This window comes from Crocodylus porosus, unplaced genomic scaffold, assembly GCF_001723895.1.
Source record: "Crocodylus porosus isolate Cpor-Errol unplaced genomic scaffold, CroPor_comp1, whole genome shotgun sequence".
In the NCBI taxonomy this organism is placed as follows: Eukaryota; Metazoa; Chordata; order Crocodylia; family Crocodylidae; genus Crocodylus; species Crocodylus porosus.
Genome location: NW_017728943.1, coordinates 34,793,044 through 34,810,776, shown reverse-complemented (window position 1 = coordinate 34,810,776; position 17,733 = coordinate 34,793,044). Strand labels below are relative to the sequence as shown.

Genomic DNA, 17,733 nt, shown 5'->3' with positions numbered 1-17,733 from the left:
AAGGTGACCAGGAACCAAGCTTTTATCTAAGCTCTCTTCCTGGTGTATGTTCACCGAGCCTAGTTTAATAAACCCCTTACTAAAGGAATGAAATTATGTTAGTTCTTAATTAATATGTATTTGTATTTTTTTAATATCTGGCTGATTATACTACTGAGGATAATTTGAGGCTTGCATATGAATAGCTGTGCTCATCAACATTCCCTATCAGCAAATTCCTACTTCATAGACTAAGGAAACAGGAAGTCTATCAGTATAACTGAAGTCTCAAAACTGCCAAATCTAAAACTTTCAGGCTCCCTGGAACACTGCACCAATATAAAATATAAAACAGAGATGACAGCCCTTCAGCCTTCTGTGGTAATTAAACTAAATACCATGCAATTCCTGCTTCAAGGATTGTTTGGGTGAGAATTGCAGAAAGAAAGGTCCTATCTAACCTGTATGGACAATAAAGATCTTGATACTTTTAACTGAGTTCAGGTTTTCAGTGTGTTGCCTGTCTATCTTGTGGTTGTCTACTATTCTCCAGCATAAAGGTCACGGAATAGCAAGAGATGGTCCCTGCCTTATAGACCTGACACTCTAAAAAGACAGGGCACGTAAGAGTGGAAACAGAAATACAAGCTGTAAAGGTGAACTTATGCACCCAAGGCCACAATGAATTTCAATGGCAGTGTCAGGAACTGCCCACAATCAATGTTTTCTTTCAAGGGGAGAGGTTGATTCAGGTTAAAAACCTAGTCCCATTTTTAATTGGCAGAAACTCTTCACTATTGTGAATTTCAGAAGGAAATGCCAACAACCTTGCAAACTGTCTGATTTCAAATAGCAGGTAGCAGATGTGTTGCATAAGATTTTTTTTAAGTCAAAAAGCAACGGCATCTGTTACCTAGCACAAACACTGTCTCTAAGTAAAATCCTGGTGCTATAAAGTCAATGACTTCAGAAAGCCCAAGATTTCACCCTTACCCTATTACATAGTGTAAGGCACTGAAGAAAAGTGAATGAATCAACAGAAGATAAAGGCCTTTCATTTATTAACATGTAGTGTCCACTTATAGCAATACAAGCTGGACGACAACGTGGTAAAGTCAAAGTGGAAATCATGTTGACTGTGCCTACTGGTAATTGAATTAGGAAATAAAGTACATTCTGTCCCAATTCCTAGGTTTGTTTACTCCAAAGATAAATGCATTTTAATAAAGAATTAAAGTGTCTAATACCATTGCCATGGATTATGCAGGCATTGATGTTAAGCAGACTGGAGGAAAGTAAACTAGTTATAATTTATTCAGATCTCATCTCTTAACTAGTTACGTGAGCATGCTCACACTCAAAGCCAAATGTGATGTGTTTTGGGCTGTTTGCTGGTGTCTCACTGGTGCAGAATTTCTGGTATTCTTCCTATAATATTTGAATGCTAGTGGAATGTTTTTCTCCCAATTTAAATCCAGAAAAGGAACAGACTCAGTCCGTTTCTCACCTGGAGGAAATGCAGCAGTGTTCAAACCACTAATAGGCCACTAAAACCAAAGCAAGATAGATGTGGCAATTTTTGTAGGAAGGAAGCAGACATGCAGATACCTAATTTAAGCTTATCCCCTCTGGTCCCATGTACCAGAGTAGGGATGGGCAAATGGATACAGAAAGCAATACAACCCACCTTGCCATAAGTAGGCTGTACCCTACTCTGCATTCAAGCAAATCAAATATCTGCTTCTCAAAAATTCCCTCCAAGAAAACTGCACATCTCATTTATCTATCTGAGTTTGGTAGATACTAGAGTACCGAATGCAGAGAAACTGCTAGTTGTCTAAGATACACTCAGAAGAGTCACTAGAAAGACCAACCCATATAGAAAGAAAATCACTGATTTCAATATTAATTTTCTTCAGGCCCTCCCCTGAACACAACAAGCCAGCTTCAGCTAAGAAAGTCCTTCTCACCCTAACCAAGCTACTTCATATTAAACCTAGTCATAAAATGGGATGAGACATAATCATGAAATATTTGAACTTCCTAATGCAAAAAGTAGCAAACAAAATATTTCTGTCATAAAACCAAAATAATTTTGTCCAAAAACCCATGGACAATTATTTTTTTTCCATTACAAAAAGGGATGCTCAAATATGGAATAGTTTCATTTTTGGTGGTAGAGCCTGGATTAGTTCGTCCCTTGGGGTAGAGACAGAAATTACACATAAACCAGTATAAGTGATTGGAAACTGCTCTAAACCTGTACCAGAAGAGAAGTCCAGTCCTCAAAATGGCAGAACCTGGTTTAAGATGACTTGGATCAATACACTATCAGATTTAATCAGTTTAGGTTAGACTGGTCTATCGAACTTCTGTTCTAGAACCCCACCTGACTCAGTTTAGTTCACAGTCCCCCAGTATGCCAGGAGCCTTTGCACCCCACTCTCTAGCCTCCACTCGTAGGGCTGGCAGGCGAGCCACTGCCAGTGCTCCTCTGCTTTGGCCAAGGTGATCTGGTCTTGCCCCTGAGTTGGCAAAGAATTGAGGCTGCAAAGCCTCTGCTCCCAGCCTGAGTCCTGTCTGTACCTGTGAGCCTGGTGGAGCAGGAGTGAGAGGTGGGGAGGCAGGGCAACAGAGCCACTCCCCAAAGCTCTGCCCCCCTCAAGCTGCAGCCTGCCCAGATGGGGGAACCCCAAGCAGCAGGGGGTTTTCCCAGCTCTGTCCAGGGCTCCTGTTTAGTTGGCATCTGCCCACCTGAGTTGCCCCCACCCCAGCCTGGCTACACAACCCCACCCCCTGTGATTCACTGGCTCTGCCCACAAAGGGGGGGCGGAGCCCCCTGCCCTGGTCCCAGCCCCCCAAGCTGGGGCCTGTCTAGCTGGGAGCCCCAGGGGGAACCCCATGCTCTGGTCCTGGTCTGCCCCTCAGCCAGGGTCTTAGGAGAACCCAGGGCCAGCGTGGGGAAAAGTTTCTGCTGTGCAGGGCTCCCCACAGCTGGGCAGACCCCAGCACAGAGGAGCCCAGACTGTGGCAGGGGGCTTGTTCTCCCTCCCACTCTGCAGATCAAAAGCAGAGACTTGCAGGGGGTGAGGCTGAATAGCTGGCCCAGCCAAGCAAGGGAAAATCCCCCATGATGCGTGGCTCCCCATAGTTAGGCTCAGGTGTGGGGGCACTGGGAGAGGGATGAGAAGCTCCTTCCCCTCTGCCAACTGTGGGTCAGAGACAGAGACTCACAGGGGGTGGGGTTAAGCAGCCAGCCTGGCCATGTGGGCGGGGCGGGAGGAGTAGTGAAACCACCATGGTGCAGGGCTCCCCCCATGTGGGCAGACCCAAGCTTGAGGGGGTTGGGACCAGGGTGGGGGGCTCCATTCCCCCCTGCAGGGGGACAGCAAAGGATTGGACGCATGTGCCAAGCAGCCACTCAGTAATGGTCCCAGGTCAGCTGGGCTCAGCAATAGTCAGGAGCATCCACTGCCTTTTGCCTAGGCCAGGACAGGCATCTGCCTGCCCTCCCCAACTGAAGAATGAACATTATCGGTCCCATCTACACAGCTTAGAGAAACCTGCAAAGACCGAATCAATTCTGCCTTGGGCTTTTTGACTGTCTGTACTTAGCCCTAGAGTTCTGAGCTTTTTAAAAAAAAAAGGACTATATAAATGTAGCATCCAGTTGTGCAGAAGCAGCCTCCTACGTATTTGTGCTTACTAACGTACATTTTTCTCCCTTAATTTCTTTACTGATCAAAAGTCAAGAAGAAAACACAGGCCCAAATTATATCATGTAATTTCTTTGAGAAATTGAGCTTGAGCACTGCTCAAAGTCAGACAGGGGAAATAAATAATTTGGTTGTTTCATGTGAAATATTGAGGAGAGGGAATAAACTCGTATTTGAGTTTTAAAAGGAAACAACATAACCTTTGCCAATGGGGATACCATCGGAGTTCAAGGAAACATTAATAGTAACTACACAGGTGCTATCACTTAGACAAAAGTGACATAAGTAAGGTTCACGCTATTTGTCACCTAAAGTATGTAGTCTATTTGCCCTGTGCTGTTCTTTAGGTTTGTTCAAAAATTCCACAGATATGCGGCAGCAGTTCTAACTTTAAATTTCTCAGTGCCAGGACTATGCAGCACCTTTTCATTTGTGTTTTTAAAAGCATTTACAAGAAGATGCACGGTAACCTGGCTAATTAAAGGTTCACATCACTGGACATGTGCATGTACCTGAAGAGTTAGAAATATCTTGCTGTGTGCCTGCCCTCTTTGGCATGGGGCTGATCTTCATATGGCAGAAAGTGATATAGTTCCATTAGTTTACAATATGGCTCAATGTATTAACTAGAGGAATAGTTAAAATTCTGGTTCTGACTTTATATGAACTAATCAATCAATTGCTGATATGATTTCAGGTCTGAAAGAACTTTCTTGAGTGATTCACATCTCCTTTTTTCCACCCACTTATTGTTCCACTACAGGCAAAGTCTGGCACTCATGACATCATGGTTAGCTGAGAAAGAGACTTCTTTTTTTTTTTCTCCCTTCCTCTCTCAACACTTTGCAAAACCTCATTTTTAACCTCAGTGTTAGTTTGACTGCAGCACAGAATGACAAAGGATGGTGATCTCAGAGAAATACCAAGAACAGTCCATGAATAAATACATTGTAAGAAGAGAATCCAGAATTTAGTAAACAAGGTATTTTTTTAAATGGTCGGCCTGAAGTCTCTGGCCACATCTGCATGTGCACTTTCATGTGATTTAGCCTATTTTAATGCACATTAAAGCATCACTGTAGTGAAGCAGAGGGTTCCCCAACTAGCCACAGTGCTAGTTGCCCCACTTGCCTTTGGGCACGCCCCCCGCCTGACTTTCCTGCCATGCCTTGTTATTAATTAATCGATCTTAATTAGGTGGGAGGATGCCCATTTACTGCCCCAATGCCAGGGGGTGCTATCTGTGGCTCCGTACCTCCCCTACACCGCAGCCCATGCCTCGCAGATGGCATCCAGATGTTATCGTGCTCCCAGCCTACCACTGGAGCAAGCTTAGGCCGCACTGGGGCCATGGGGGCTTCCCTTCCCAGTGGGCTCAGGTGGCCACATCCATGCCTGGCCCCAACTACCTTTTCTCAGGGTCTTGCACCCCTCACAGAGCTCAGGTGACCACAGCCATGCCTGGCCCCCACTCTCTCTCCTCAGGGTCTTGTACCCCACAGGGCTCAGGTGGCCACAGCCATGCCTATTGATTCCAAGATGAACGTGAGCCACCAATGTGGGGACACAGTCAGGAAGGTTAACCACAACTTTGTCATGCATCCATAGATGCATCATAAGCAAGTGCAAGGAGGTGATTCTCCCTCTCTATGCAACATTGGTCAGGCCCCAGTTGGAGTACTGCATCCAGCTCTGGGCACCGCACTTCAGGAGGAATGTGGATAGCATAGAGAGGGTCCAGAGGTGGGCCACTCGCATGATCAGGGGGCAGCAGGGTAGGCCCTATGAGGAGAGACTACAAGACCTGAACCTGTTCAGCCTACACAAAAGAAGGCTGAGAGGGGATCTGGTGGCCACCTACAAACTTGCCAAGGGGGACCATCAGGCAGTGGGAGAGTCCCTGTTCCCCCAAGCATTACTGGGAGTTACAAGGAATAATGCCCATAAGCTAACTGAGAGTAGGTTCAGGCTAGACATCAGGAGGCACTACTTCACAGTCAGGGTGGCTCAGAGCTGGAACCAACTTCCTAGGGAAGTGGTGCTCGCCCTGACCCTGGGGATCTTCAAAAGGAGGCTAGACAATCACCTAGCCAGGGTCATTCGACCCCAGCATTCTTTCCTGCCCATGGCAGGGGGTCGGACTTGACCTGCTTAGGTCCCTTCCAACCCTACCAACTATGAAACTATGAAACTGTGGCCCCAACTGCCTCCAGTGTTATGTAAACCCACCTGAAGGTGATGGCTAGTATTAAGGTGCCCCTACCTGCCTTTCACCGGGGCGATAACTGGCCTAGCATTCCTGGGGGTTCCCGCACCACTGGGAGCCCCACCAGGCCACCCACTCCCAGCAGGGTGCAGTTTCAGGTCATGCCCAGGACCAGGAGCCTCCTAACCATCCCCTACAGCTCCTGCCCTTACCTCCAGGTTGTTATGGAGCCTCATAGCCATGGAATGCTGCTGCCTTCCCAGCCAGCAGGGAACTGAGATCTTTATAAAGGCAGCCAAAGATCTAAAATGGCTGCCTTAATCAAGCACTTGATGGCTGCTTAGCTCTGGCCTTAAAGTGTCAGGCACCCACAGTGCCCTGCCACAATCACAAAAAAGTGCTCTTTAGTTAATATGCATTCAAATAGACTAACATGCATTTTTCTAGTACCTCACAATGGAGGTATTAGCTTTAATGCGCCTCACCTAATGTGCATTAATGAACATATAAACATGCCCTCTTGTGGTCTATGTAAAATAGGTTGTGGATCTCAGTCCCAGGTCAGTATATCAGTAACTGGCACCCTTCCTAGTAGTCTCAAACAAATAAAGACTGAGGAGGTCCTACAAGTAAATTATCCTCTCCTCACTAAGAGTATTCCCTTCAACAAATGGGGAGGCATGACATGGGATCTTCATGGCTATTGCTGCTACTGTACTACTCTCTGGCCAGCATGAAGACTTTGCACTTTAGCACAAGCTGGCTCCTTCCTGAAAACAACATGCACTACCCTTACATTTACAAAGAGAGGGAGTATGCCTAATATTGATGTCATAAATCAAAAGGGACAGAGGAAATATAATGCTCTTTGGTGGCAGAGAAAACTTACCCAATCTTTATGATGATTTGATTCAGACCTCAAAGTATTGAAGACCCCTTATGGTGACAGGCACTTACTTTCACAGATGTCAAAACCAAAAGGACCCATTAGATTGTTGAACCTGACCTTCTGGATATCACAGACCCTGGAATGTCACTCAGTTACCATTGAACCCAATGATTTGCAGAGGCAATCCCCTTATGCTTTATATGAGCTCTACTAGTACTTCTCCAGCATGCCAAGTAGTGAGCAAAACCACATCTGCAGTATGCGCTATACCCTCATTTAGGCTAAGCAGGAATGTAATTGTGATAGCTTATGGTTGGAATATGATATCTGGAAATAGATGATATCTTGAAATTACTGACACCCTGAACATGTCCATGAGGTGGCAAGTCATCTTCAAAATCTCTTTGAAATGTGAACTGCCTACTTATTGTAAATATAATAGGCTTTTTTTCTAGGAATATTAGAAGTCTTTGTATTCAATATTTAAGGGTCCATCATGAAAAGGGAAAAAGCTCAGCCAGACAAAAGTACTCTGACCTTTAATAATGAGATGGCAACACAATTTCTACAGTCTATCTTTTTTGGAAAATGAACCAGGCCATAATAGATCAGAAAGTTATTCAAAAGTTAATGCAATACTGTATTATAGCTCACGGGCTTGTAAGTTTCTCTAAAATGCTTATTCAATTCTTCATTTATACTTTAGGACTAAGGACATATGTTCAAAAAGCCAGAGCCTGCATTGATTCAAGGTCAGTCTAACCTGCCTATGTTGAATCAATTTACAGGTGCACAGAAATTCCCTCTGGACTGAAGAAATGCAGGCACCTGCCTGCAGTCATTCAGGCTAGGATCCAGGGGGTGCTAGAGCATGCCTGCAGCTGCAGGGAAGCTGTGCTGGGGTGGGGCGCATGGCCAGCCTGGGAAGTAGCAGTTCCCAGCTAGCTTCAGGCTGGGCAGGAAAATCCCCACATAGCCTGGAGCTTGCTGGGAGCAAGTGGGCCAGGAGACAGCTGCCACTGCAGCTGGAAGAATTGTCCTGGCCCCATGCACAAGGGGACCAGCACAGTGCTCCCTGGCAGCCTCCAGGCTAATACCCAGGGAGGAGCCTAGAGCTTCCCCTGGCTGCCGCAGTGGGCCAGAGCAAAGTAGGAGCAGCCCTGTGCCAAGCTGATCCCACTGGGAGTAGATTTGCTCCCCTGTGAAGGCATATTGCATAGTAAAATACTGCATCTTTATAGCATTAATTGCACATGTAGATGCACCCTGTGAAAACCAAGGAATCCTGGGCACATAAAAATGGAAATATCCAGAAATTTACGAAATTAGGAGTCTATATTTCCACTGTGATGAAAAATAAATTGACAGAGTACTGTAATTCCAACATCCAAAAGTTTGTTATAAGTGGGCTGGATAATACATTATCTTGCACAGAGACTCAGAGTATGTAGTGCTTTACTCCTTAAACAAAGGTAAAAGAATCCAGCCTAATACATAAAATAAATAATAAGATGTTACAGTAGATATAGTTAGATAATGCTTTTACTCCTAGACTTCAAACCAAGATCCCTCTCTTGGCATGTGAAAAAATGTCCAGTCTTGGGAAAATATACTGGGAAGTTCTTAGTTTAGCTTTATTCATTCTTCAGGTAACAGAAAGTTGGGTGAGCAACAGAAGGTTTTGTTCTCTTCCAGGTCTCCAATTAGCACCCTTTCTTGAGGCATAAGGATCTCCAGGCGTAAGTGATGGGCCAAGAATGCTGAAAGAAGAGATTGCCATGCATACCATTTGCCTTTCTGTTCCAAGACCAGGTGTTTGTTTGTTTGTTACATTTAGTATGGACCCAGGCATTACATTACTGATTATTTCACCACTAAGAAACTGCCTTGCAAGGCTAAGGTATTTGCTGCTATTTGGTGAGGGAGAAAAAATTCAGTGTTGGAATACACACTGTTGTCAGAACAGTGGCACCACAAGAGATGCTTTCTAAGTTTGTAAAAAGGCAATAATAGTAATAAATAACTTTGGGACAGTTTATGAAACATGCAGGCAAAGCTGGCCAAGTTTGTAATCTCCTTGTACTATAACTAATTGGCCTACAGATTTTCAGACACTGAAAAAGCCACCAAAAGGTTTTAAGTCCTCAAGGAATTTGGGGATATTCAAATATAAAGTTGACCAACTAGCTCCAAAATGAACCATAACAAATAAAACACTTTTAAAGATTTCTAGATCAAGATATTTTACAGTTGGTTTTTGCAACAGCAGCAACAACAAAATGAGAAGAATTTTTAAAAAGTGAAAGCTTACCTATTTTTATAAGTCCCTTAAATCAAAAAATAGCCTACCTAATTATGCTCTGGCTTCCCTTCCCACAAATATTCATTTGGCTTGGGCAAGAAACGTAAAAGAATTTAACACAAACGGACTTTAAAAAAGCACAATCATTTTGGAATGGGAAAGTAACAGTAGTGGGTTTCTAACAGAGATTACCTAACAATGTACCCTGTGATGTTCTTGTCACGGCTCCATAATTTCCAGTGTGATACGTGGGAAATCAGCAGTACAACTCCTGTTGTTAACAGGATATGAATACCTAATTACTTAACTGGTTGAACATTTTGATGGCAAAAGAAAGCTAAATTACAGAAGCTTTTAAATATGCATGTACTTAGCCAGCTACCCCTTAATTTTTGAAGTAGTTCATAAGTCTTTGAGGTGTGCCTACCGTAAGGTAAAGGGAATTGAATGGCTATAGAGCTACACATGGTTTTGAAAATTAAAGGGTTTATTGTTATCACCTTCATAGCAAGCAGCACATTTCAAGATTCTAAATCCAGAACGTGCTCTTTGTGGATTTTTCAAGGTTGAAAGAAAAAAACATCAGGAGCTGGCTATTTACAGGCATAAAGTTCATAGTTTTTATAGTAATAGGCTGTATTTTATTAGCAAGAAGAGATGCCAGTGAATTTCTCTGTGAAACATTAGGTGCTTATACAACAACTTAGCATTAAAAAATCCTCATTTTAAATAAGAAATGGGGCCTGAGCTTCTCCTATGTCACATGGATATTCCACCAGTGTAACCCCATCAAAGGCAAGGGAGCAACACAGATAATGAAAATGAAGTAAAAAACACTACAGTTCAAGTCCATTATTCTTAATTGTATTCCTAGAGTCAGAATAGGAAATAGTTGTGATATCACAGATATTGAGCTGTGGTCGCTGCTGGGTTTTAATGGATGAATTAACCATTATATAATGTAAATGGACACATTTGGAGGAAAAGAGAGACCAGTCCATTATCCACTATATATTTATTTTCAATAGGCCTAATCCAAAACCCATTGACTTTAGTAGGTTTTGGATCAAGTCCAAGGACATTTTTTTTTCTTAAATGTCAAACTGAGATAGTGTAGAACTGATATTGTAGCCATGATATTCCAGCAAAAATGCAAGAGCAATGGATTTTTTAGGGTGGTATATTTTATTGGAACAACAACATAGTTGAGAGTGATTTTAGACACACTTTGTGGGTGCAAGGAACCTTTCCTCAGGTCTTGAGGTTAAGTCCAAAAGCTTGTCTAAAATATCTCCCAAATATGCATTTTGTCCAATAAAATATATCACTTCCAAAAAATCTGTACCTTTTGCAAACTGGAATTGAGATACTTTTTTGTTCATCAGTAGTAGAAAATCCTCAAAATTGAGGTCATATATTACAAACGTAATTATAGTCAGAGTTATCACAATGACTTAAATGTTGCATGCACAGATAATACAGAAACCAGACAGGCTCAGAGAGGTGAATGCTTAACTGGGAACTTGAATTGAGATAGATAAGTTCTAGGGAATGATTGTGAGAGACACATTTTGGGTTTGGTGCTGTTCTTAATGAACTCAAAAGGCAAAAAAAGTCATCCTGTTTTCCAAAGATGCTAGATAAAGTTGAATATCAATCAAAAGACTATCTGGGGGGAAAGACAAAGAAAGCCTGTAAGGATAATCCTCTTAATTTGTGGAGTATAAACCAAAGCAAGTCACTCTGGCATGAGTTAAGGTATTGGTGTGAAACAAAACAGGAAATGTAGTCATCATTCATAGCTCTGTCAGCTATCAGAGAGTTTAGAGAGAAGTCCATGGGCTACAGCAAATGCAGATATAATATTTATTTTGGTTAGGCAAAACTAACACATTGATCAGATTACTGCAATAAAAACTAAATTATGAACCTATACATTTATACAAGAAAACATGATTCAGGCTATTGGAAGTATTAGTTACAGACGTTAGACTTGCTCTATATTATGTTGTTTCATTTTGTTTTAATTAGGACAAAGGATAATACAGAAAACCTGAAAAGTGGAGAATAGACCAAAAGCAAGAAACTTTTTAAGTTAGTTATTTTTCTAAAAGCTTTATAGAATGAAATGGAATAAACAGGTAGTCTACAGGGAGTATAACCAGTGCTTCCCTTAAACTGTATAGAAGTAGAGCAAGATGAAAGGACAATATTACAAACCAATCAAGAGGAGCTAGACATTTTGAATGAAGAAGTTTAAAAATGCTACAAAATGCTGCCCATATTTCTTTTGCCTTGAAGAGATGCATATTAATTTGCATAGGTTAGTGGTATAAATTCTTGAGAAGCTATTCAATGCTATTCTAGTCCATTCTATTCTGTTCTATATAGGTTCTTATAACATAATTATTAGTCTAGTATCTGAGCTCTTTCCAGTAAAACATTAAGTGACACAACTCATAATTGTCATTTCTTCTCAAGACATGCTGTATACTCAAGACCTTTGTTCTGATTTATTCATATTTTCTTTAACAAAAATTATTCTTTACTGTTTTTTCTCTATGAAAGACTAAGAAACCACCAAAAAAATCAAGGATTACCAGAAATAAGGTTTGTGATCTTTGAAACAGAGATTTGTATAAAAGAGCTACTCATAGAACTTTTTTCAATTGCATATGTTCTTATGAAGAGCACATCATCATTTATATTTTATCAATAGGCAAGTCTCTGCATGATTAATAGATTTTTACCACAGCCAACATTTTAGCTGTATACATTAAAGAGTTGTCCTAGATGCCATTTCTTGACTGAGCAAAAGCTTCAAAATTGCATTAATCAGACTTGATATTACTGTTGACCAATTTGGCAACGGATTCAAGTGCCAATGAGCTTAAAGTAAGCCTGGAAAGGACCTTGAGAGGTCGTCTAGTCCAACCCCCTGCCTGAAGCAGGATCATCCCTATCCAAACCATTGCAGATGACACAAAATTATGGGGTAAAGTTAACAAACAGAGTGGGAAGGGATCAAATTCAGGCAGACCTGGACAGGTTGGAAAAGTGGGCAGAAAAGAATAAGATGCAGTTCAACAAAGACAAGTGCAAAGTGCTACATCTTCAGAGAAGGAATCACCAACACACCTATAGGCTAGGGGTTAACCGTCTCAGCAGCACAGCAGCAGAAAGAGATCTCGGACTCACAGTTGACTCCAAGATGAATAAGAGCCATCAGTGTGACAAAGTGATCAGTAAAGCTAATTGTTCTCTATCATGCATTAACAGGGACATCATAAACAGGTCCAGGAAGGTGATACTTCTCCTCTATGTGGCATTGGTCAGGCCATAGCTGGAGTACTGCATCCAGCTCTGGGCGCTGCACTTCAAGAGGGCTGTGGATAACCTTGAGAGGATCCAGAGGAGAGCCACTCATATGGTTAGGGGCCTGCAGGTAAGGCCCTATCAGGAGAGACTGAGGGACCTGGATTTCTTCAGCCTCCACAAGAGAAGGCTGAGAAGGGTTCTTGTGGCCATTTACAAATTCATCAGGGGTGGAGCAGCAAGAAACTGGAGATGCTGTGTTTACCAGGGCACCCCTCGGAATAACCAGGAACAACAGCAACAAACTGACAGAGAGCAGATTGAGGTTGGACATCAGAAAGAACTTCTTTATGGTAAGGGTGCCAGAATCTGGAACGGGCTTCCAAGGGAGGCGGTGCTCTCCCCCACCCTGGGGTCTTCAAGAGGAAACTGGACAAGCACCTGGCTGGGGCATCTGACCCCAGCACTCTTTCCTGCACAGGGCAGAGGGTCAAACTCAATGATCTATTGAGGTCCCTTACAACCCTAACAACTAGGAACCTATGAAACTATACAAATCCATTGTCTAACCTATTACCAAAACTACACAGTCAACCTTGATCCGACACAAAACACAACACCCTCAACTGCCACAGGTGAAGCAGGAGGGCCATCGGGCATCTTTTTACATGTCTGGGGTGGAGAGGGGGAAGTGCTTTAATTACAGTGGCTCTCAGGAGCCTCTCTAATTAAAGCGCCCGCAGCGTCTCGTGTATTCAGTTTCCCATGTTTCAAAATGGCAGTGGAAGCACTTTAAAGTTCATTCAACAAGCTTTAGATAAAGTGCCTCTGCCTCCATTTTGAAGAATGTAACGCTGAATACACATAATGCTGAGGCAGCTAAAGCATGCTAATTAACCGAGTCTGCTCCAACGTGTGCTAATTAGCACGTCAGAGAATGTGTCAGGCGTATATAGATGCCCAGTGGCCAACAGCCTGCTGCTGTAAAGGTTGTTAAAATATTCTTGATAAATTCCAGGAAGATGGCCATTCCCCCCACTACAAAACAAGGCAAAACCCCCCATACTCCATACAAATGGGGTGAAATTCCTTCCTAACCCCAAACATGGTGATGATCAGCCAGAGCCTAAGCGAAGGGGCAAGACATCTAACCAGCAGCCTCCAGGTTTAAGTCCTACCAGGAGTATTGGCACATCCCAGTCAAAACCCTCAGCCTTAGTGGCACCCAACATCTAGTCCCTTCTAGGGAAGGCTTTTTAAAAAACAAAAACCACAAAAAAACCCCAAACCCTGATACGTATAGTAGCAAGATCGGGGAAAATTCCCTCCTGAGCCCATAAGGCAATTAGCAAAGTTCAGACACATAGGAATGCCCATAGTAAAACATAGGAATAGCTACTCTTAGATCATCCCTATCCAATGCCTGTCTGACTACTTCTTGAGCACCTCCAATGATAGAAAGTCCACAACTTTACTAGCAATCTATTCCACTGCCTCACTGCTCTAACATTGAAGAAGTTTTAGTTTTTCCTGATATCCAATCTAAACCTACTTTGCTGCAATTTCAAGCTGTTGGTCCATGTCCTATTCTCTGCTGCAAGGGAGAAGAAGTGTTTTGGCTCCTCTTTATGTCAGCCCTTCAGGTATTTGAAGACTGCTATCATGTCTCCTCCTAAGCACTTTTTCTAGAAGCTGAACACACCTAACTTTCTTCAACCTCTCCCCCTATGACTTGCCTTCTAAGCCTTTTATCATTTTTGTTGCCCACTTCTGGACTGTCTCTAACTTCTCCACTTCCTTTTTAAAATTTGGAGCCCAAAACTACACACAGTACTCCAGATGAGGCATAACTGGTGACAAGCAGAGATGCACTGTCACCTCAACTTCTGTATCTTGCTTCTACAGATGCATCCCAAAACTGCATTCACTTTTTGTGCAGCTGTATCACACTGCAGACTCATATTGAGTCTGTGATTGAGCAAGACTCACAGATTCTTTTTCTGTAGTGCTGCGACCCAGGCAGGTGTCACCTATTTCATTGGTGACATGTAGGGAGTGCACATGGGTGCACATGCACCCCCTGAGCTTGGCATTGCACCCCCTGAAAAAAGCACTGCTGACCTTCCCAGCAGTGCCTGCAGGCAGTTGTCACTCACCACCCACTCCCCCTTCACCACCAACACCACTTGCTGACACCACCACCACCGCCTGCAGGCAGTCGCCATGCCCCCCCAGCCTCTGGGGGCATGCAGCATTCATGACCCATTTTGTTTTTTTATTTGTATTTGTGACTTCTTCCTGAGGTGTTGCACCTTGCATCGGTCAGTGCTGAATTTCATCCTGTTAGCTCTAGTCCAACCTTCCAATCTGCCAAGATCCTTCTGAACTGTGTTCCCCCATGTTTGCAGTCCTTCTCAGTTTTGTGCCATCTGCAAACTTGCTCAAGAATCTTTCTATGCTAGCATCCAAATCATTAAGGCCCATGCTACACATTACAACTGGTTAATTGTTTAATAAATTTAGACCAGCCACATGTGAAAAGTAAGACCAGCCACACATGCAAAGTAACTGTCATATGCTTAACTGATTATTAATTGTACAATAGGTTTAGATCAACCACACATGCAAAGTAATTATTACATAGTAAAATAATAATAATAATAATAAAAATCCAGCTACAGAAAAGGCCACCTGCTATAAAGTTAGTTCGTGAAAATGTGTAACAACTCTACAGCTGGTTTTTATCCAGCTTTAATCTGAACATGTAGCAGGTCCCTAAGATACACGCTGAACAACACTGGGCTCAGGACAGACCCTTGTGGGGTTCCATTCAAAGCCTCCTGCCACTGTTATATGGATCCATGGCTTTATAATTACCCTTCGCTTGTGGCTATTGTGCCAGATATCTATCCATCTTATACTAGTTTTGTCCAGTCCACATTTCTCTGATTTTGAGATAGTTATGTGTCAGAAGCCTTGCTGAAGCCAGATATATTATGCCCACAGCCTTCCCTCCATCCAGTCAAGTAGTTACTTTGTCAAAGAAGGAGATCAAGTTTGTTTTACATGATTTATTCTTAACCATGCTGGGTGCTTGTGATCAGCCTTTCCTCCTCCAAATAGTTAGTAAGGAAACTGAAAATATTTGGAAACAAAACAGCAAAAAGTAAGATTTTTTTTTGGGGGGGGGGTAACTTTTATTGGACCAACTGGCTTGTTAGAAAGCTTTAAGGCACAAAGTGCCTTTTTGTGCCATTCTTCTGGCAGATATGAAGAAGGGCACTTTGTGCCTAAAAGCTTGTCTAAAATCTCTCCCAACTATACAGTTGGACCAATAAAAGATGCCACCAAAAAATAATCTTACATACAGTATTTTCTGCACCATTGCAGCTACAATGCAACAACCTTCCAACCCTACTATGGAAAGATCAGATTTTTCTCCTGAAAACTGTGATTTAGCAGAGATAGAATTTGCTAGCAGAATATTATTGGAATGTAAAACTCCAGATAAGTGCTATCAAAGACTGAATTAAAATTAGTCAGCAGAGATAGATACAAACTGGAAACAACACCCCCCCCCCTCCAGTGCTATGTCTCCCTTTAGATATGGTAAAGATCAAGTTTGAGCATCTCTCCTTTATTATTTTTTAACTCATATTGAAAATCAAGGTATTCTGCAAAAATAGAGTCTAATAAAAACTCACCCAACAAAGTGTTTGCCCAGAGATGAAGCAATAATACCCTTATCTGCACTTTTTCACACATGCACTTCTCATTATAACAATCTATAGTTAACCTGTGCTCCATGGGAGAAGCCTCCAGTGAAAATGAATAACACTGGGTAATGATTAAAAGGGCAAGCAACCTTGTGTTTCCTCAGCCTGCAGTTGATTAATGAAGTACATGGATTATTGGGGAAAAAATGAACAAGACACAATGAACAAGACACACACATTCTGTGGCCTTTAGCTTACAAAATTAGCATTCTTTGTGCTGAGCTACATTTCTTCTTTTTCTTTTAAAACACACATTTAATTTCAATCTTCTTATCATATGGATGCAATAGGGAAGAGGGATGAAAACATTTTGTGTGCACCAATGTTTTCAGGATATTTGTTAACAGCAGTGGTGATATCTAGGTACCTGCCTGATCCTGAGTGGTTTACATTGTATATTGAAAATATTTTATGGCAAATCTTATGCTAGTATGAATCATTAGAGCTCCATTAGAAATATTACAATCAATGGAACAATGCTAATGAACACCAGCTGAATATCTGGTCTATCGCTCCAACTCCTGAAAGAGCCAAGTGATTCGGGAACAGTCTCTCTCAGATTGTGCTAACATCTATATTTCACCGATGCAGTTAGAACTCTAGTTTTTGCTGAAAGAAATAATTTTGGTTTCAGCTGCAAGCACAGCTGTGTATTCCTGGGAAAATATACCATTTGAGACAATCCCATCCTCCTTGTCAGTAGCAGGTTTTTATGTTGGGCCAGCTTTGTTTTATGCTTCCAGACACATGAAGTAGGATTGATAAAGACTAGACTCCTACTGTTATGCAGAAGACATAAAAGACAGTCCTCTGCCATTTCTAACTATTAATTTTTTTAATGGATTTAAAGCTAAAAAGTTCTGAGAGCATTTATGATTAAAATGTAACTTCATAGCCACCTTCATAGTGTCACAACTTCCATTTTCTATCTCATTAGTTGCGCACATATTAAGTTGCTAATGAGACAGAAAAGAAGAACTTCACAGTTGTCATAACCATGACACAATACACAATAACTGGCACCTGCAAAAACAGGTGTCCTGGAGAAAACACTTCTGTTTACTGGGACAACAGATGTGTTTTTCCAGGATGAGGAACATTTTCCATTATAAGATATGCTCAGAGACACTCTAGCAAACAAAGTCTTCATGCTCCAAAAGAGGCAGAGACTTCTATGTAGCTGGCCAGCCTTACCTGAGGAGAAATGTTATTTTCTATTCTTTCTTGCCCCTGTTCAGGACAAGGTGGAATAGAGAAAACAGACTCTCTTGAAGGAATGAACCTTGGAAACAAATCTTGAACAATGTAAAATGCACTTCATTTTTTGCTTAATCCAATACAAAAGGTTTGATTCTCTTTACAGCTTCCTCAATTTTACCTGGGTGAAATTTCCGTTTCTTCAACATACTGAAATCAGGAATGAGTCTGAATTATTGAAATAATTAGCTTATCACTAGAATACCAAGGGCAGTTTCCCCATTACTAGGCACAGAGGATGTTGTCTGTTCCTACTATTAAGGTATTGATCAACCTGGTATTTCAACCCTGAT

The 17,733-nt window shown here is 42.1% G+C and overlaps 1 protein-coding gene across 1 annotated transcript in view; it reads right to left on the bottom strand.

Moving 5' to 3' along the window:
• The window catches only part of PCSK2 (proprotein convertase subtilisin/kexin type 2), a 183,348-nt gene that overhangs the window by 60,065 nt on the left and 105,550 nt on the right, over window positions 1-17,733 (bottom strand). The gene's annotated exons all lie outside the window — the stretch shown is intronic.